The following is a 22,357-nucleotide window of genomic DNA, read 5'->3' as shown; positions in this document are numbered from 1 at the left end:
ACCCATCTCGGTAGGCCAGTGGAATGGACCCCAGAGGTCCTTATCCTTACCCAGGATTAGGACCTCGGTTTTATCACCATTGAGTTTAAGATGGTGTTGGGTCATCCACGAGGCGATGCTCTTCAAGCCAAGTTGTAAATCTGATGTAGAGTTAGGATCAGCAGAAGAGAGAGAAAAGATGATTTGAGAATCATCTCCGTAAGAAAAAAGGGTTAGGCCGGCTTGGTCAGCAATGTCCGCTAAAGGCCTTACGTAGAGACTAAAAAGCAGAAGACTGAGTATAAAGCCCTGGGGTACCCCATGGGGGGAGGAATGAATGTTGGAATTGTAAGTGGCTTAAAAAATCTGGAAAGTACGCCCGTTCAGAAAGGAGATGATCCAGTCCAGGGCAGAGCTACATAAGCCCAAGGATTTTAAAGTTGTAATAAGTGTGAGATGCGAAATAGTGTTGAACGCTGCTCTGAGATCGAGCAGAACAAGCGCCACGGTTTCGCCACAGTCAAGATGGTGGTGAAGCTTCTCTGTGACACCTAATAGAGTGGTTTCTGAAGAGAAATTGGACTTGAACCCGGATTGGGAAGGATGAAGAATTTTATTCCGTTCGACAAACTGGGCAAAATGAGAATGAATGTGACTCTCAAGAATCTTGGAGAAGATTGGCAGAAGGGAAATGGGGCGATAATTAGAAAGAATGAGGGGGTCGGCAGTTGGTTTTTTCAACAGAGGATTCACCATAGCATGTTTCCAGTGAATTGGAACTGCCGACTCACGAAGAGAAGAATTTAAGACGTTCAAGATGATATACATGTGGGTAAGATCCAGTTGTTTGAGAATAGAGGGAGGTAGGGGGTCACTAGGGGAGCCAGACTTTACTTTATTTAGAATAAGAGTAAGAGAATCCATATTGAGGAGTGGCCAGGTGTCAAGGAGAGGGGTCATGGTGGTATGCACAACAGGAAACTTAGCAACGGACTGTTCGTTTATACTTAAGAGAGGAGCATTCTGAGTGGTAGTCGAAAATGTTGTCGTCAAGAGGCTGATATCGAAATGAGAGTTAGCAATGTCAAGATTAACCTTCTCAATTTTTTGTTTAAAGAAGTGAGCAAGATCCTCACACTGGCCATTTTCCAAGGGAGGAGGAGTAGCCAGGGTCTCAGATCCGGCAAGCTTTTTGACTACGCTGAAGAGTGTCTTGGAAATATTACCAGCGTAGGTAATAGAGTTCGAGACGAAAAGAGCTTTAGTAGATTTACACAAGTTATGATAGAGTTGTTTTCTCTTTATATATGCCATTTTCAGTTCTGGCACATAGTCTCTCCTCCATTTACGTTCCAGAGATTTGCATTTAGCTTTTTCGATTTTTAGAGCATCATTGAACGAAGGAGCCGGGGGACGGTGATTGGTGAATTTTTTCTGAGTGGGGGGAAGGCAGGAATCAATAGCAGTCGAAAGTCAGCTGTGTAAATTATTGGAAAAAGACTCAACATCAGAGTCATATAGAGGACCGCTCAAGCATAGGACATCGTTAAAGGCATTCCGGTCGAATTTTTTCCAATCTTTATTAGAAGTCTTTAGGGAGTGAGATAGAGATGTGGAGGAGAGAGGAATCGAGATAAAAAATGGTCAGACCAATGAATGGGCAATGCAGGATCACAATGAAGACCAGGAAAGCTAAGTCAACCAAGTCTGTTGAGTCTAGGTAGGGGCAGGGCTAACCTCTCCTTCAGCAACAGCTATGGAGGAGGATTGATAGGGGTACTGTTAGTGTGCATGTCGGTTTGGCCAGCCATCTTAGGACAGTCAAACCGACATGTGTATTTACATTTTTCCAACCCAGCTGACTTGCACAGCTGGGTGGGAGAAGAGGCACAGGCTTCTCTATGCTATGTAATAACACAAGAGCAACGTCTGGATTAGGTGGGGGAGCAGAGGAGCACCGTTGTCAGCAGGAGTAGAGGAACAATGAGGTGGTTTTCTATTATTCCCCCCCTTAGCTCTGCCCCACAAAGTGGCACCACTGGTCTATGCCCTATGCTAGCAGACAATGGGGACATTAGAATTGGCTGGAATTGCCACTGGGAGCCTCCCACCATGTAATAGAGCCAGTAACCCTATTTTTCAAGGATGGATAGTTCGAGACCCCAGAATGAATCTTTGTAATCACCTAATAGTCAATGGGAGAGGAGTTGGTCTAACGGCTAGGGCGCTCGACCTCGAATCTGGGCTAGGGCGCTCAACCTCGAATATGGGGAACTGGGTTCGAGTCTCGGCAATTACGCTGAACATCCTGTGATTATGGGAAAATCACTTAATCTCCCTGTGCCTAACAAAATTTTATGTGTCCTCATTTAATGCAACTGGTGCTATGTAAAGAGCTCTGATACCTGAATCGGGTCAAGTTTGCACTATAAAAAACTCTGTAAAATAAAAAAAATAAAAAATCTGCTATTTAGTCCTTCTGGGCTCACCGATAATACAGCCTAATGTCTGGGGTGCCTAGGCAGCTCATATAAATAGAAATGGTGCATTTTGTACAAGGTACCTTCTCCGCCCTATAAAAACAAGTCTCTTGTAACTGAAGGTCTGAGAAAAAAGCAAGGGGATCTGGAATGGGATGTTTTGGACCACAGATATGAAGTGTGGAAGGACAAATATTGTTTAAAGAGTGACTTTATGCCTATTATGTCAAGGTGGAGAGAACACCAACTATCCAAGTCTGATCGGACTTTAGCTTTAATAAACGTAATATTTAAGTAATTACACAGCAATTAGCTAAGTCAGTAAAAACTTAATCTGGGGTAATATCTAGGGAGAAATCGCCTCACCCACAGCTCATAGTAGCATGCTTTATTATAGGCTATATTCCACACCAGGGTAGCTGAATACCACCATTCTGGACTCAACCATTGCTGGGAGTTCTCAACTAAATGGATATTGGCTAATTGCAGGGATCCAATTTAAGATAAAAATGTCTTGAGATATTACTGGTGGTTTCACCTTTAGTATAGGTGTCTCAGATATGATTAAAACACCACTGTTTCGGATATCAGATGAGATATGATGCCTTATCCATCCGTGTAACTACACCAACATGTTTCAGCTGTCCAAAAAGCCTATTTGGATCTCCTGCCCTTGTCAGGGTCACTGAAATCCTTATCTAACTACACATGGAGATAAATGAGGCCTAATGCTCACACCTTTCTGGACCTCTTCTGTAGGATATACACCAATGAGATAAACTGTTGCAACACAAGGATAAATAGAATGCATAAATGATTTAATGTTATTTTAAGAGGTAGAACATTCCCCCAAACTGCATAGACACTGAGTATCTTTTTCTTGCTTGATTTCAACAAACAGTAGAGTAACCCGATCCAATCTATGTTGAGCCAAACTTTGTAAAATGGTGTAGTGAGTGCGAAAAGCACAGCAATTCCACTCAGAAAACACACTCCACTCGATAGCATGCTAATGTGTAAAAACTCACGGACACACAACATACTCTTACCCTGAGCGTACGGCGGTCCTAACTTTTACTGCTCAGAACAAGTGGCACTCTCCTGTAGTTTCACACTGGTGAGCAGAGTGAGATATGTTATTACCTGGTCTAAAAAATATTAGTCTTCTAATATCTCTCCTGACCGGTTATTACCTTTATCTTGATTACGGTGTTGAATGTCTTTATAATGTGGTGGAAGTAAAACAAACAAAGCAAATCATAAAGTATCTTCAAACTTTAAAAAAACATCAGGATCTCTAGCTATGGTCTGGCATCCATCAGCAATGTGATATTGTGTATCTTTAAAAATAGATTGCTTTGCTCTACCTCTTTGCTATCTTTCTCCAGTGTGTGACTACCAGGAAGTGCCATCTTGCTCTGACAGTTTAAAGTTTGTATCACCCTAAGCTCAGGGTAAGAACAGTTTGCAGTATTCAAGTCTCTGTGTCTGTGGTTAAGATGTCGAACAATCGTGGCCCAGGTAGGCGCACCTACTAGGGGTTCCTGGGCAAGTTCATGATAGGCCCTTTCAATGAGAAAGCACAGACATATTCTGTCTCTAGGGAGGAATGTTTGCAGATGAGTCTCTAGGAACTGTTCCGAACTGCATTCCTCACTGTCTTCAGGGATTTAGGCAAATCTAAGGTTGTTATAACGGGATCACCCCTCTGTATCCTCCAGCCTCTCCATCATCATGTTAGGCCTGGTCTTGGAGGGCCTCAGGACATAATAAAGTTGCCTCTTTATCTCAGCCTTTTGCTCATTCTCTTGTCAGGATGATGCAAGCCCACCGACAATTTTGAAAGTCTATTGGGCTGGGTTCTGGACTTATGCCCTCCAGTTCAGACCCATGGGAGAGTCCACCTCTGGGGATATACATCAGCGCTAACTCTCCAGAAGGAGGGAAAACGGGCGACGGGAGTGAGCCCAGCCGAGTGCTTCCGGTAGTCCGCTCCAGGGCATCCGCAGCATTTCCCTCCAACCGAAGCATGGTGTCATATGGCTGGGTTAGGCCCAGGGAGAAACTCTACCATTCACATACAGATGTTTCTTACATTGCCTTCTTTGCTTACATAAATACTTTTGACACACATTTGCTTGTGTGGCAGTGCAGGATTAGTTTGCATTTCAACTTCGTAGGCACTCTATCACAATATCTTGAACAATGAGTACAAGGCTTGCACGTATTGTTGTTCGTTATTCGTCCATAACGCGACACAGCTATCACAAGAGAATAAACAATGTCAGCCTGACTTAGGCTTCGGCACGTAAGCATGAGTGCTGTATATTATAAATGCACAATCACTTCCAGGCTTCTAGTGAGGAGCACTATGTGTCATTGCAAGTTGCTGCACACCGGAATCTCAGCCCAGCTGATTCGTGTTGTCCCTCTGTGAGGAGGGATGTTCAAATTGTGACCAAGGCGGGGACCTGCTTACACTTACCCTCAGGTTAAGGGAAGTTAGATAATCCAGTAAGGGATATGGCAGATCACCCACCCTAGGCAATTAGGTCAGGGAGTGCATAGTTGACACAGTACATATATGCCTGCATATATACATTGCTTTAGCACAATGGTGGAATTGTTTATCCTTTTCATCGTTTGAGTTAGGCTAATTACTTTCATTTGATTCTATTAATCATTGCAGCACATGTCTTCCATATGAGAATCATATTGGCTCAATAAATATTGAAATGCTTCATTGTGCCTTTCGTGTATCTCTATGGGTATGCATGAGTGACTGAGGGAAAAGGTTTTAGATCTGTTACCACAATTCCTTGGGGAGTCAGGGTTGTCATGTTCTGAGATTGCACAATGGTTGCCCTGTGAGCTAGCAGGACTATAGGCCAATATATCCTGAGGGTGTGCTTAGAATAAGTCTGGCACAATGCCCACATTTATTGTTGTCCAAAAAATACTTGCTTCCCACTGAGGAAGTGGAAGCCACGAGACAATGGGGTGCTCCTATCTCAACTCTCCTCGGTTTCACCTCCTCAAGTCAGGGACACACACTAAAATCAAGTAGCCACCAATTCAGGCTCCCCAGGGGGATGCAGAGCCAGAACGGTTCTCAGCATCTTTATGCAGCACATCCGAGCTCAAGAGAGCCCCGCTGTAGTGATGAGGTGGAAAGGGACACAAATCTACCTCTCCTTGCATACAGCAGGCTGCTACTCCATTCGGACCAGTCTGATCCTGAATCCTCCTATCTATGCGAGGGAGTCTCATGAGTATCAGTGGACAACTGGGAGCAGGCAAGCAATGGTAGAATATGGAGGATTAAGGTGGCAGGTGCTGGGAGCGCTCTAGCCTACGACTGGCATATTTCTCCTCTGCCACGCCCCATGCAGATTTTAAAACAAGAATGTAAAAAGTATTGCTTGTAGCAACCATGAAGGCGTAAAAGTCACTGTCAGTCTATGTGTATTATCAAGAAATGGCCACCATTGTTAGCTCTTCTAGCAGAAACAAAAACATTCAAAGGTTATCGGCAAACGGTTCTGCCATACAAGGATGGGAGGTCATGGGCGGAGGCAATTATCTTACACATTGGTACACTCCAGTGCTTTCAATCTTCTTGGTGCTTTTCTGTGTTGACATAGTCATAGTCCAAAGGGTAATTCAAGCCTCTCTGCAACTACGTCTTCCTACAACCATGATTGTCACTATTTCTTTATATGAGAAAGTAACACCTGGTCTCTTACTGGTTTCAGGTCATTAGGTCATGCTTAACAGCACCACGTCACTCTCCAGTCAGGTTTTATTTTTTAAGGTTCTGAAAGTCCTCCCACAACTTGCTAGATAGTCCATCCACACAGGATGGGGTCCTTCTCTGCTTTTTGTGTCACTATCGCAGTGGGCGTAGAATAAGCAGATTATTCCTGAGGAGTCATCACAGTCCCTGTAATGGAGATCAGAAATCCATCAGCCTTCTTTCCCTGGCTGTGAAACAAAGTTCTTTCTTCTTTCAGGTGTCTTTCAAGGTCCTAGAATGATCTGAGAAGTTGGTGTTAAAAATTGTCATTTTATCTTACTCAACGGCCCCAGCGATTGCAGAATTCTCTAGGGCTTCATTCTGATGTGATTTTTAGAACAATTCCACCCCCTCCTTTTGCAGCAGTTACTCCTTTGTCTTACTGCAAACTTCCCAAGTCCCTCAAACAGTTTCACACAAACGGTAGAAAACCAAATCCAATCTATGTTGATCCAAAATTTGTAAAATTGGTGAAATGAGTGCAAAAATCACTGCAAACCCACTGTGAAAACACTCAAGGTGGTAATAACCAAGCTTTACCCTCAGAAGATTTGTGTCACCTCCCATGTCCACACTTGGAATTGAGGAGAAACCCCTTTTCCCGCTTCAAGGAACAGCTTCCTCTTCTGCTGTTGGCAGATATGAATGTCAGAGAGACCTGGAGAAACGTATGCCTGGGCAAACTTTCCAGAACGCCAGAATAATCTTGCATAATTTTGCATCATGTTTGTTACATGAAATTCCTCATTTGCACTATTACACCACATCACGTAATAATGTGACAGTCCTGGCAAAAAGTTAAAGCCAGGGCACCAGAAGAATCCCTGCAACCAGGACATGAGTGGCTACTATTTGTGGCTTTTGTTGTTTTTGCATTATTTTTTAGCGTCAAATGCATTCTTCCTTCCAAAATTGATGTAAGGATGACTTTTACGTTATGCATTGCACCAAATTCGGGTTTGCATTTCACATAATTGTGCATGTTTACATAATGTTCTTGAAATTGAACATAATTATGAAAATGCACACATTTTGCGCTGTTTTTGCGGATTTTTCACATTTGAGAAATGTACTGTTCTCTATCGGACCACCAATCCACCCCTAAATGGGGAGCTAATTATAGCGACTGAAGGAAAGGCAGTGAACAGAGCTGGTTCAATTTTGTTTGCCTTTTAAGCAAAACAAAGTACCATTTTTAAATTGTACTTTCACTGGAGACGCTAAATATCAATTTTCATTATTGAAATAGATTTTTGATAAATATTTGTATTTACAATTTGAGTAACAATCAACTTTTCCTTCTCTGTGACAAACAGCTTTTGTCAACTTCGGGAGAAACAATTACCAACATGTATAGATTAAGCACCCAATACTGTGAGCAAACATCTCACACCCCGGTGTGACTTTTCTAATGTATTAAAATTGAATCCCTACATGGCAGAGCCCTTTCCCCTCCTATGTGTTTTAAAACTGAAGCCATCCAGGGTATAACGTTTTTCGGGGCAATACATGTTAGTTATATTTGTGTTTGGTGTAAATGTACATTGGAGCCAACATATGCATTTTGACTCCCACACCACTTCCTACTCTCACTTGTCATGGCCTTACTACAAGAATTAAACTAATAAGCTAGTGTAAACTATTTAAAGCACGTTGATAAAATGCACATGTGCTCTGGCACTGAATAGCACTGTCATAGTGCACAGAGTCTTCATACCAGCAAAATAAACAGAAAAAAGTTGGAAAACCACTAATGAATTGTCACTCCCTATAGCACTGCAACCCCAATTCACCTTTTTGTCCAACACTCCATCCAAATGTAGGTCCAATTTTACAAACACACATAGTCAGATTACATAATCAAATGCTAAAACGAGCACTAGCAAGCAAAAACCTAACCCAGACCATGCATTACATTCATCCATGATCCATTAATCCACTCACCTATTATTTACACAGCAAATAGACTGAAAAAAGTAAAAAATTGTCTGTGTCACTTCTAATTTAACTCATTTGGTGCAGGTGTAGGCAATAGCGGACACTGGGGAGGGCTACATGGAATCCAGAGGATTCCTTTTTTTAAAGGGCTGGGAAGACACAGAATTACTTCTGCGTCTGCCCCCGCACCTCCTCCTGTCCATCTGAGACATCAGCACACCGCAAACACACCTTTGCATTGTGTCATGCCACCAACATGATTGCAGATCATGCGGCGGCATGACACAATACAGTGGTGTGCTTTTCCTCAGTTATCTATTTATCTTTTCGAGACCATCTAAGGAACTGAGGAGCCCGTTTTGAGCATTGGTGGCTTTGTCTAGGAATACTCTTAAATGTTTAGGTGTGACAACTTTCTCCACACAATGCAAAAGTGTTCTTCTCCTGAATAATTTGTTTACCCCACCGGAACTGTTCGACTTACTGATCGGCCCGGTATAAATTGCAGATTCCGTCTTCAAGTATTCTTGCACATATTGCTTACAGGTGGCCTAGCTGAAGGTCCCAAGATTCCATGGTTTCTAGGTAACTTTAGTCAGACGACTTTTGTTCTGATGAGACCCGAAGACTAACTAGAGGTCAAGACCTCAACATCCCCTCCCTAAGTTGCTTTCAAAACATGTCATGATTTGCCAGGAGATACCATATATGAACAGGAAGGATCTACACTTTTGTTTGTTTGATATAAAATCCTATGAAACCTTGGGATCTGCTCAGTGTCTTATTGTATGTTGTTGTATATATGCTTGTCCACTGTCTCTGCACTAATTTGGAAACATAATGAAAAGTATATTGTCCTTATACTCTAAATGTGAAAACAATCATCATACAAGATATTGTGTCCTTTACCCTTTTTCAATAACATTAGTTAAGATACAAGTTACTAAGTTTTCACACTTTTAAAGCAAAAGTAGAAGTGACGGTGAACAAGTCCCAAAGGACATTTGCTTGTATTACTACTTTAGGGAACTTAGACAGCATCCCCCAGCATGTTTGCCTTATTTTCAATGGCAGATATGCTCACTCAGTTTGAGGAATGTACGCCCTGGAGGCATTCTCAGACACTCCCAACTTGCCTCCACAAACTGGAGGGAGTAGGGTTTAATAGAGTGAGTGCACTGAAAAAGCATGAAAGATATGCTTTCTTGAGCTTCAAGTAGCTAGCAGCGGAAGGCGTTAGTATAGGTTTACTTGACAAGTATTCAGGAAAAGTCAGGACTTTGGTGAGGACAGAGACAGGAACGGGTAGGAAAAGCTTAGGCTAGGTGTGCTTTCACATGAATATTGCATAGGTAGAAGGCAGATAATCAAGGTAGTACAGATACACATGCCATCACTTCATCTTCACCTACAGATTCAAACGCATTGGTGCTGCACTCAACCCGATACTGAATTACTCCCTTATTCAATTAAGCAGATGCCTCCAAAGCATGCAGAACACAGCTGAAATCCTTCTCCCTTAACATCACAACATAGGCATACGCTGCACCTCAAACAGCTTTACTGACTCCCCAGCGACTGCTCTTTTCAAACTCCTGAAACACACATTCAAAGCCTTACACAGACCTGGTATAACATACCTCAATACTTCCTCAGATTTAAGAAACCTTCCAGACACATTTGCTAAGCATAAGCAGCACGAGAACAAGGTGAATGGACTTCTAACTGACTACAAAAGTGGGGGAATGACCTGCCTCGACACATTTGCACCATTACTAAAATGAGTGCCTTCCACACGTAGCGGAACACTTGGCTCTTCGCCTTGGTTACTCCATGGATCAGCTCTGACTGCTCTTGCTTCAGTGACAGGATACTCTCTCAGGTGTTAGTGAGTTTACAAAAAAAATTAACATTACAGAAAACTATGCACCCAATGCTACATATGTGGGTAAAATGTTAGTCCTGCTTGCCATATTCATCCTCCATCAGAACTTAGTATATGTTCAGTTTCCTGTATGACAAGTGCATTACAGACACAGCACTGCACGTAAAAATGGGTGTGACATATGCTATATTCTCACTGACTACCTTGTGTGTCAAAACTAATGTTCTTCATACTTTATGATGTTCTGTTCAGGGTAACTAAAGGCCTTATTTCTCAGCATGTGTGCCTTAGTTTAAGAGGTAGCTATGCTCATTCAGGTTGAGCAATGTATCCCTCGGAAGCAGTAGCGGCTGGTGGAGGGAGTACTACGGGGCGGTGAGGCGGGGGAGGAGTGGGGTTGAGGGTAGTAAGCTACGGAATAGGGCCGAGCGGAGGTAAGTAAACAAATAAATAAATAAAATGAATTTCATTGCACGTGCTGCATTGCATTTGGCAACGCAGCGCGCGCAATGAAATTGGTATTATTAATTTATTTGTTTACTTACCCCTGTTCGTCCGAATTCCGCAGTCTACTACCCCCCACCCTGCTCCTCCCACGCCCCGCCCCACTGCCCCGCAGCACTCCCTCCACCAGCCGCTACCGCTCGGAAGGTATTGTCTGACATCCCCATTTTCCATTCACAATCTGGAAGGAGTCAGATTTACCACACTGAGTTCGCTAAAGACGCACTAAAGACATGTCTTCCTGAGCCTCATGTTGCTTTCATGGGATCCATTAGTAAAGGTTTACTAGGCATGCATTTGGTAGTGTTCAGTAAGGAGGCAGCTACTTGACAGGTGGTAATAAATATAGTCAAACTATTTTTTTATTTGTATAGGTTGTTTGTGGTAAGTTTGTGTGCAATTTGATTGATGGTTGTTGAGAGGTTGTCTTGAATGAGGAGTCTGTCCTCTGGCGTATGAATGTGATAGGTCCTTGCATGGTGGCGGTATCTTTATGTGAGTTCACTGATCTGCTGGATTGGAAATGTGGCCGGAGGTATGAAAATCATGTGTGTGGTGTTTGAATTGCATGTGAATGGACAATAACGAGCCTTGGAGCCTTGACGTGGATTTAGGGCTCACCTTCAGTGGTCTTGGTTTCAATATTCAAATGCATGGATAAGTATTTGTGCTTTTACGTTAGTATTTCTAGAGGTGCTCAAACCAACCAGTGAAAGTGGTAGAATAACTTAAAAAAATTAGAACCAGATTCATATCTGAGTTGGTAAGGATACTCAGCCGCAATGGCAACAGAGTATTCTTTTCGTAATGATAATGGTCTGGCCATTGAATGCATATGTGGACTGACCTATGGTGTAACCTTGGGGAAGCCTTCTTCAGCTCTGCTATGGTTGTAGCCTCCCATGTCCTGAATGAGGAAGGGCCATCTGCAACTGACCTATATGTCCACTTACCTAATTTAGATGTGCAAACATGCAGGTCACCACCTGGCAAACAAAGTTGTTAAGGGGCAGTAATAATTGTCTAATGCCCCCCCTTGCCGTAGAGGATAACTCCCATGGTTAGAGGGGGATTTTTTTCCCAAAAAGAAAATCCGGCTTCGAGATTGAGTTTTTGAAATAAAAACAATTTGATGGACAGCTCAGTCATGTTGCTGGAGTAGTGCGTCAAACATAAAAAGGCATTGACAGGAACTGCTGTTTTGGCAGCTCCTGTCAATGTTTTTGAATTGACCACAAGCTTGGCGGTCATGTCGAAATTTGATGGGTGGAATAGTCTCAGCATGGCAGATGCTAAGTCCTTTGCCAGAGTCATATTTGTCTGCCAAAATGTAAATATAGCTTCTCATTTTCTTTTTTTTGCAATGTGGGTAGCTGTGGATTTTGGGTCCTATCACAGCTGAGCTCGCCCCTATACAACCAGGGGAGTCAAGGGGTTTATGACTTTCATGGCTCTCACTAGGAAGTCGTTGCAAATGTCAATCTTTGGTAAGGAACACACATTTTCCTCACATTTCTGTGATAAAAAGACCTGGAATCTGTGGGGATTCATAGGTTCCCACATTTCTCCTGATAAGAACGGTACCCCACTTGTGTAGGTGGGCCAACAGAAAATGACACATAAGGCCCTAAATCACTATGTTGAGAGATAAGCAAGAGTTTGGTGTTGTATTTGAAGCTGTACTGTTGTGTCACCCCTGCAAACCTACGTAACACAGAGATTATTGAAAACTAGACAACCAAGGGAGTCCAGGGTGGTATGTCTTGCATGGATCCCACAAAGTTGTATTACCCTCAATGCTCTGCAAACCTCAAACTCTGCATGAAATCTCATATTTGCTTTCCACTTCTGCGATGGAAACTTCTGGAATCCGCAGGAATCCACATTACTACAATTCTGCATTATCACAATAGTGCCAATAAAAACGCATCCCCCCTCCTAAGTGTCTAGTTTTCAAAAATGTACAGGTTTGATAGGCTTCTCTATGTGCTGGCTGAGCTAGGGTAAAAAATCTACAGTCACCCACAATGGAGAAAAAGGGTCAGGTTGCAGTGGAAAAATTGGATGTGTCCATGTTCCGTTTTGGGCTGTTTCCAGTCGTGTGCATTAGGCCTGCCCACACAATGAGTTACCATGTTTATCGGGAGACTTGGCGAAATGCTGGATGGGTTAAAGCTTGGTGTTCCCCAAAGATTCTAGAACTTTCCATCATAGAAATCTGAGGAACATTTGTATTTTAGTCAGAGTTTGAGGCTGGTAAAATTCTGCGTAAAAAAACATGGTGAGAGCCTCACAAGACCCCCCACCCCGGATTCCCTCTGGTGTCTAGCTTTAAAAAATATACAGGTTTGCTAGATTTCCCTTGGTGCCGGATGAGCTAAGGTCCTATATCTACAGCTAACCACATTGGAAAAAAGAGTCAGTTTTCATTGCAAAAGTATGATCCGTCCATGTTGTGTTTTGGGCTATTTCCTGTCATGGGCACTAGGCTTTCCCATACAACTGAGGTACCATTTATATTGGGAGACTTGGGGGAATGCTGGCTGGATGGAAGTTTGGGGCTCGGCGTAGACTCCAGAAATTTCTATCACAGAAATTTGAGCAAAGTGTGTTCTTTTCAGTCAAAATTTAAATTTGCAAAGAATTCTGGGGGAAAAAAACCTAGCAAGAGACACAAGTCATACCACCCTGGACGCCAGTAGGTGTCAATTTTGCTAGGTTGCCCTAGGTGCCGCTTAGCCCAGGTCCAAAATGTACATCAACCACATTGGAAAAAAATGGTCAGTTTTCAGTGGAAAAATATGAAGTGTCCATGTTGTGTTTTGGGCCATTTCCTGTCGCAGGTGCTAGGCCTACCCACACAAGTGAGGTACCTTTTTTATCTAAAGAAATGTGGAAGCACAACATAGTAGTACAATTGTTATTAGCAATTGGATTTCACTACATTAGTGCCTTTCAAATGTAAGCCAATGCATAAGAAAGAGGACATTTTGAATAAGACCCTCTGAATCATAGGCTAGTATAGGTACCCACAAATTCAAAGATGTAGATTTAAGCACTGCCTCTAAGCTCCATATATATGAAAGGGGCGTTCCATGGGTGTTGCTGGCGGCATTACCAGCAACATCCATGGCTTTTTGACACTGCCCCAGATTTACGAGAAATTGTAAGTCTGAGGCTGCGCCAAAAACGTACGCCTCCCCAGAGGAGGCATAAGGGAGGCACAACGAGGAGAAATGTATTTCTTTTGCCTTGGATATCCTCTTTCTGTGTGTGTTGCATTCTGCGGCACACATAGAAAGAGGAAAAAGCCTCTTGTGATTATTTTTGTGCAGGAAGGGAAACCGTCCTGGACAAAAATATTCTTCCCATGATACAAAGGTGCCTGTGTTGGCGCACGGCTTCCCATTGTGCGCCGACACAGGGGAAATGCCCAGGAATGGTCTGTATCTAATAGATGCATTCCTGCCCTTCTCTTTTGCCGTGGGCGAGAAAAACATAAATGAAGCCCTGGGTACCCTATCCTCAGCCAAAAAAGGGCTCTCAGCACTAATGGGGGGGGGAAGGGGGAAAGCCCAGCAGTCAAGGGGTTAAGTTAATATTTTCTTATGAGTCACACTGAGAAATAACCTTATCCTCTTGGTTTTCATTTTTTCTTTTTTTTGCGTTTGCTTCAGGTTACATATTTAGCAATGTTTTTCTCTTATTTTCCCTAGGCTCTCATGATGCTGTGTTCCTTCATCAGCTCTCCATTACAAAAAAACAATAACTCTTTGATTTTCTGTGCACTGTAAGTACATTATATTATAAACAGATGGTCAAATACTTTTGTAAGCGCATTCATCCATTCGATCTTTGCAGATGACATCTGTGCATGAGTTCGGATCCGTGTCACAATCGGTTCCCTTAGGACATGTTAAAGCAGAAGCTGCAATGTAGAAACAAAAGACGTATTTTCAAAACACTACATAAGCATATTAAAGAAACAGCTAAAATCAAAACAGTAAATACAGAACAGAGAGTCAAAGGGCCCTATATTGCTTGGGCGCGCCAAATGTGTGCGCAAACAAGACTTGTCTTACTAAATGGTGCTTTAATTTGCTGGGAGCAAATGTACCCGCTTTGGCATGGGGAATAACCTTTAGTAGTTGTTTCCCACATTCAGAAGTCCACGTTTTCTATTTGCAGGTTTTACCTGCCACAGATTTTAGGAATAAACACCTGTAATATGCACACACATTGTCATCACATTTTGAGGGCACTATGCAGTGTGGGACCTTTTCTCAAAGACAGGTCATAAAATTGCAAAATGTGTTAGGTGACTACCACAACACAAAACTGATGATTAGTGTTAAGGGGCTACACAAAAGCCTTGGCTTTAATACCAATAGCAACACAACGTGGAACAATTGTGTGCTCCTCGGCAAATCACATTGGGGCATATTTACAAGCTGGCGATAAAAAATTATCGCCGCTTTTTCGGCCGTTTTCGGCCGAAAAGCGGCGATAATTTTATCGCCTAATTAGCAAGGTCACGCTAATGCGTGAAACCTTGCTTTAGCGTCAGGATTCCTAACGCCCAGCTTTGCATCTCTAATGAGATGTAAAGTGGGCGTTCCTGACCTAACATGACAGGAGAAATGTCGCTAAGCGACATTTCTCCTATCATCAAGCCCCACGCTATGAAGCATAGCGGCAGGAAAAGTAGCGATAACCCCTGTTATCGCTACTTTCCTTACGCCTGCTTCAGGACTGACTTAGCCATGATATCCTATGGAAGGTGGATATCATGGCTAAGTTTGTGAGTTCCTATCAGCAAGCTAACGCCACACTACGTGAGATTATCGCTGGGTTTCCAGCGATAATCTCATGTTAGGCAGTTAGTGCTAGGATTTTTATCGCTTTTGAGATAAGCGTTGCTAATAGCACGCTATCTCAGCGATAAAAATCCACGCTAGCCGCCGATAATTATCCTAGCGCTAATTGCGCTGAGCGATAATTATCGCCAGTTGTTGCTGATATGCCCCTTATTTCGTGCGTCAGATTGTTAATAGGTGAAATTTAATACGTGTGTTAACGATGGAATTATAGGTAGTATAAATCCCTATCCAGCTCACATCAGATGAGTCCCTGCTCTCCGTCGCATTCTCGCTATTGACATGACAGAATGCCTGCTAAGAAATGGGGCAATTCACAATTCTTCAAAATAGTTTACACATTCAAGGATCCATGCTCAGCAGTTAGAAGTGTGTTCAAGTAATTGGATGAGCCCCATCTAAGCCCAATGCTGTACATCTGGCTAGGAGACAACAACTGCCCCCTGAAAGCCACAAGAGAATGACCTAGGGATGACTGCTCACACTCAGCCCTCCAAACCTCGCACTAACAAGGGCTTTTCCTCCTTTGCTAAATCCTGCATCTCTCTTTCCTTTAGCCCTTTTTCATCTTCCTCCATCTCGTTCTCCATTTCAATGTACTTTCTTGCCTTCTCCCTTTGCTTTGTCAGTTCCCCATTTCTTTTCCTCCCCTTTTCATTCAAGCCTCTCATCCCACATCCCTACCTTATTTTTGCTTTTCTCCTTCTATTCCTCATACTTGCCATCCAATTTACTGTTGTGCATAAAATAATCCCTTCCTCGTGCTTTTTTGTATCACTCTTCTTTCCCCTTCCTCTGCTACTATACATCTCATTGTTAATTTAATGTCTTTGTCTGTGCTGATCCTCCACCGCTTTCCTTCTCTATCTTCGCCCCAATTTAGGCGCTGAAGATGACCCTTGTTTGTAATTTCCACTTTTGTTCATTATGACAACCCTTGTTTGCAATTTCCACTTTTGTTCATTATGACAACCCTTGTTTGTAATTTCCACTTTTGTTCTTTATGACAACCCTTATTTGTAATTTCCACTTATGTTCTTTATGACAACCCTTATTTGTAATTTCCACTTATGTTCTTTATGACAACCCTTGTTTGTAATTTACACTTTTGTTCTTTATGACAACCCTTGTTTGTAATTTACACTTTTGTTCTTTATGACATTCTGATACACTATGGCCTTGACTACGAGGTGCATGACACAGAGGAGGAGAGGGGGAGGGGGAGGGGAGAGGAGATGGGGGATGTGAGGGGGCAGGAGGGGGCTGAGGGGGGACTGGGGAAGGGGGTTGCGGGAGGGGAGAGGGGAGACTTAGTGTAGGTTTCCCAAAGCCTCTCCCACTTTAGGGTCAGAATGCAGACTGTTGCTGTGAATGGGGTACCCCTGAACTGAGTGCACCCACAGCTGCTCCTTCACAACTGAGGTAACTCTATTCTATTTTGGTTAGAGGTGAACCACGGCAAGACCCCAACACCGAATGATGTGAATAAAGTACAAAATCGGCTTCCTGTCCTGTTTAGTCAATGGATATGTTCATCTTTTCACCTTTGGAAAAATAAATTTACTCCAATCTTCCTCCAAATAAAATGGTTTTAGTGGCCTAACCCCATTGTACGACCTGTGGCGTATACATGATCGAAAGCAACATTTGCTTTGATATATTTATATGCAACGTACCCATGACGCATTTCCCGCGCCTACACAAAAATGCATGCAAATGCACATGTATGGCCCCGTATTGCACCTGTTGTTAGTGCTGCAGGGCAGTTGGAAGGTATGTGTTAACTGTGCTATGTGAGTCTCCACATTTACAAGAGCGAAACACCATCGTTTGTTTGCTTTTTACGTACATGGGCATGGTGGGAATTTGCCTCAATTAATAAGATTATCCCACATGGAAGTTTTGCAACTAGGGCGGACGTTTTTATTCGTATAGGATGATTTGTGGGAGTTCTTGGATGGGTTCATCTGGAAAAAACAATTAATACTCACAACTTGCATGTTTGTGTGTATTTATTATGATTTTTCAGGTCGGTTCCCATCCTGCAAACCTTTGTAGAGGGTGTGTTCAAGCATAGGGCAGGGGAGAAAAGACCTTCATATGTAATGGTGAATGGGTTAGGGGTTTCTTCACAGGAGTATGCATTTTTGCCTTATAGAAACTAATTCAAAAATCAGTACACATTTACTTTTCTGTCATATTTCTTTATGGGAAATGTATACTTGTTACATTTCTGTCTGCATAAATAGCGGCAGTACTCCTGCATAGTTATTATGGTTCTGATTACGATACTGGCAGTCGCAAGATGGCCGCACCCTTAGATGACGGTCCGACCACCGCCATCCCTGAGGTTCCACCACCCCATTGCAATCAGGGGGTTGAGGCTGCCGTAAAACCGCCGGGATCTCTGAGTCCACCATTGCGGCAGTGGCTGAAGCTGCAACCTATTATAGCAGCGCAGATACCAAATTACGGATGACTTTCCCACCAACCTTTTCATGTTTTGGGGACCCACCATGAAAAAGTAGGCAGGAAAGCAAGGAAGAGGGCTTAAACAGGGCCCCCGGACCCTATAGCCCATTTCAAAATTTGGCTGAGAGCTAGGGTGACCAGATTCCCAAAACACAGAACTGTGACAGGTCATAAACATAGAAGTAGGACTACAGTTTACACTGGTGGGTCGCTGGATCTTGGTGCAGGCAGTGACCTCTGACTCCATTGAACAGGGTCATGCTGGCGGTTCGTACACACTGTTGCCACAATGGCTGGCATAATGACATTCTAGCTGCGGTTTAGAAAGAGAAGGGAAATCCCAAAAGAAAATGTCTCTTTTTAAAGGATTTCCCTTCCCACAACACCTTCATCTGGAGTGACATCCAGATGCGCACATCTTTTTACATGCCGCCGCAGTAACACCGACGCACCACCAGCCCTGGATTACAGTTGTAATCCGGCGAACGGGAATACCGATGGCTTGGCGGTCTTCCTCGGACTGCCATGGCGGCGGTCCAGCGGGAGCACTGCCAAAGTCGTAATCAGGCCCTATGTACCTAGGTATCCAGGACTGTCTTGGGAACTTATTTTGACTTCTCAACAGGGCCGGACTGGGAACCAAAACCGGCCCTTGCAAAGTGCGCGGCCGGCCCCCGGGGCTTGGGGGTGCCACCGAGCTCTTTGCCAGGGCCGGTTTTAAACAGCCCTGTAACAAAAACGGCCCCCAGGGGCCCAAAGCCGCCCCCCACCCATGCGGCGCTCCGGAGGATTGCCAGGTGCCCACTACGGCCAGTCCAACCCTGCTTCTCAAAATGTCAGAAATGTACTCTAATTCTGTCTCACCAGTGTGGAGTACTCACTCAAGTGAAACCACTCGCGTGTGTATTTCACGTGGCTAAACTGAGGTTAGTGGCGCATCTTCTCTGATGCTTCCATCTTCTGTTTTCCACTGTCACTTCCAGCTGTGATAAGCCACAACTGGTTGACGTTGTTATCAAGATCTGACTGACCAAGAAGAAACTGATGTGGGAGTAATCTTAAAATATTCTATCGGTCTACCCTGAAAGTGCCGGTTAGCAGGCTGCCCCAGTGGCTACCATATCCTCCTACAAGAACCTTGACACTCCACATTGTATTTTTTCAGTTTTTCACTTTGTTTTGTTTAATATAGTGTGGTGTACCGTTGGATCTTAATATTGTAATGCTCTATGTTAAGCGTAGTGCCACCCTGGTGGATCTGATCACACTACCTAATATTAAAAATACATTTTTCTAAATAGTACTACAGACAAAGTATTGAATTATTTTTTTTATTCTAAACGTGATTTTACATAAGCAATCTTTATCAGGTGGGCCGATTCTTCTTTCTCAAATGGGAAATTTTTTACTTACTGAGTCCCGGCACTGACTCCTTTACAACTTTTTAAATAAACAATTTTTGCATGTTAAATCTCTGACCCATATTAGCATCATAGCAGAATTTCTTAAACCTCCTAAGTATCTTTTATCTTTTCAAAAGGTGCACATTGTGTATATAAAAGTCATTAATGATTTTCTATTAAACAAATCATTCTAGTTTGTTTATAAATTCTAAAATATATTGGGACCTTGAAAGTGGGTTATGTTAACGAAAACTTTAAAAGATTTGCCTAAGGTATAACATTTTAACAAGCAGTCTCATCATTTCTCTGAATTCCAAATATAAATCACTTTTAAAATAAATGGATGGCTTCAGAAAGGTTTCTCAGTGAAAGTGGAAGTTTATTTCCATCGAGTCTCATCTTGAGTAACCAACAGTACACATGATGAAAGATGCTGTGCATTATTAGAATGTACCTCATAGAAAATATTGTGATTGCTTTCAGGTGTTTATAGAACTGTACTTTGTTAACTGATTCACTTACCTCCTTCAAGAATCACAAGGCCTATGGCTAGCAGCAGCAGGGAAGTCTTCATGGTGAATTCAGCAGATGTGTCAACTGTATGTACCAAGTCTCCAAAGCTAAGACTTTCGGCTTGGGTGAAGAGTCAAGTCAGTGGCAGATAGCTGTGCTTAAGTAGAGATGTTTGACATGTTATATGGAGGGTACGTTCAGAGAGAAAACGTTCCACTTCTGGCAACAGCGCCTGTGTTTGTTTACTTGTTAAGGTTCCAAAATTTAGAGAACTTTTTAATGATGTCCTGAGAAAATTTTGTGACGCCATGAGATTTGGCACAATCTATTCATGCAGATTAAATATGGAAAGAACACGCTATTTGCTTTAGAAGTGCTCCCAGCGGCATTCTAATCTTTTGAAATGTTCTGGATTTGAAATACACGTGCATATAAGAATTTTAATACGAACGCAAGTGTTGCAGTGCTGAAGAAATAGAATCCATACATTTGGTAAAATGTAGCGCTACACTGAATTACCATTTATTGATCATTGCACTTGAAATAGTTCCTCATTTCAGGTACCAGGCATAGTTAGAGTTTTCATAGTTGGCATACAACGTGCAATTCACTACACCACCGCCTTTCTCACCACCCTCCTTGCCATGCAGGTCACAACCCAGTAACAACTAGTAAGACGGTAGTTGGTCTTCACAGCGTAGTCTTTATTAATTTCAACATGATATCGCCAATCTCCCTATTGGCTTACTCACTGTTAATCTCTTGACCAATTTATTATTGCTTATTTAACACACCACAGCACGCCCAGGGAATATCAGGATTATATACTTTACATCTCCCCATTATTTGTATTTACATTTGACTCTCCACAGAGCCTTTGCCACGTGTTGTGCCAGCAGGCCACAACCAAGATACCCTGCTCTCCTTCGTGCTGACTGCCCACCGGCCAACGGAGCCGCAGGTAGTTTCATCGCTGCTGATAACCAGCGCCGGTTTCCTGGGTAGGGCCAGAGAGTCCAGAGCCACCAGCAGGTCAGCCCCCTCTCCCGCCAGTCCGGAGCCCACAATGGACTGCGCGTCCTGTTCTGGGGCCAAGCAGCCACTGTCAACCGGAGTCCCTGTCATTTCTCTTGTCCAGGACCCCGCCACTAGGAACTATAAGCTTAGGGATGGGTGGGTGGGCAATTCAATGCTCCGCGATGTCGCCGTCAACACGGCGAGGGGACAAAGAGGGGGTTCTACCTCCCCCCTGCACTTTTAAACCCCACGCCAGTTTCGGTTTCACTGGTCGGCGTGACGCGCTTCCGGGTCCTTGCAGCCTTAAACACTTCCGGTCAGCTTGCCCCCTCCTCCCCGAAGAGTTCTATCCGTTTCCGTTCTTTGTTGCCACTAAAGGCACCACGCCCTCTATGTGGGGTGGTGCCGATCATTCTCAGCATAAAAAGTATGACATATTGCCTCATCGGAACAGAGAACGTTCTATAGCCTGCATCCAGTCTGAAAGGCCTGAAGACTGCTTGCAGTCCAAAATGCTTTGAGGTTATGGTCTCTGATATAATGGGCCTAAAAGGAGGAATTATCACCGGTTACAAAGCCGATGCCTGGTAGAGAGACATTGGCTTTGGGAAAGGCTGTAGGTCAAGGTTTTCACTCTTTTTGACTGCCATAGATATGGGCGACCCCTTCCAGTAGCCATGTTGCTGCTGTCACAAGAAGCCCCTATACAGAAACAGCGTTCAGGAATTTGCCTCAATAAAGAGGAAAAAGCCCATGGACAAAAAATCCTCCAAAATGACTTCTGGACGCTGAAGAGACTTCAAATTAGGTTGCACGGGGGAGGTAGAGAATACCAAACCAACAGGAGACTGGAGAAAATCAGCTAACTAACAGGAAAGAGACAATCAATTCCCAGAGGACCAGAGCTCTGGAACATACCACAGGAGACCTGGAAGTGGGTGGACACCAGGAGTGCACAGAAACCCTTTCTTTAAATAAGTACAAGACAGGAAAAACCTCACAGGAAATCAGACTACCATGTTGGGTTGGGAAGGTTCTATAGGGAACTATGGAGGAACCACTATTTTGGATAACGGAGGAAAGCCTATCCCAGAGATCCTCACAAGGGACTCTGGGAAGAAGAAAGATTTGCCGCATGGTGATGCAAAGGCTGTCTCCGAAAATGCCCCAAAGAAGATGACCACCGGTTACATCAGCAGGCTGGCCGCCTTAAGAAAGCTGAGGGTTTGCAACAGCCCGCCGGTGTATCCTCTGTCTCTCCCAGTCGCACGCATCTTGCCTGCCTGACATAATGCTAGGTGCAGGCTTCGGGTGGGACTTCTCAGTATGTCCCTCTCCAGAAGCTCCGGTTTAATCGGGAAGCTTACTGAAAACGCAGCAGATCAGAACCGGAGTGTGAACTGAAATAGCATCATCCCAGGGCCGTTCACTAGGAAGGAAATCCTTTCCAATGGATCAAAAAGTTAAGTTTTCTACAAAACATGCAGGAATCA

General features: G+C 43.4%; 1 long non-coding RNA gene across 1 annotated transcript in view; it reads right to left on the bottom strand.

Annotated features, from left to right (window-relative positions):
• LOC146859231 (uncharacterized) overlaps positions 1 to 20,003 on the bottom strand; it is a 30,283-nt gene extending 10,280 nt beyond the window's left edge. Inside the window, exons 1-2 of the long non-coding RNA XR_014980075.1 lie at positions 19,857 to 20,003; positions 14,409 to 14,510 (exon numbers count right to left, since the gene is read on the bottom strand). This is a non-coding gene — a long non-coding RNA (uncharacterized LOC146859231). The remainder of the gene's footprint in view (positions 1 to 14,408; positions 14,511 to 19,856) is intronic.
• Between the last annotated feature and the right edge of the window lie 2,354 nt (positions 20,004 to 22,357).

This window comes from Triturus cristatus, chromosome 3_2 (assembly GCF_964204655.1).
Source record: "Triturus cristatus chromosome 3_2, aTriCri1.1, whole genome shotgun sequence".
Taxonomy (NCBI): domain Eukaryota; kingdom Metazoa; phylum Chordata; class Amphibia; order Caudata; family Salamandridae; genus Triturus; species Triturus cristatus.
Note: the sequence above shows the minus strand (reverse complement) of the source record. Positions and strands in the feature narration are given on the sequence as shown.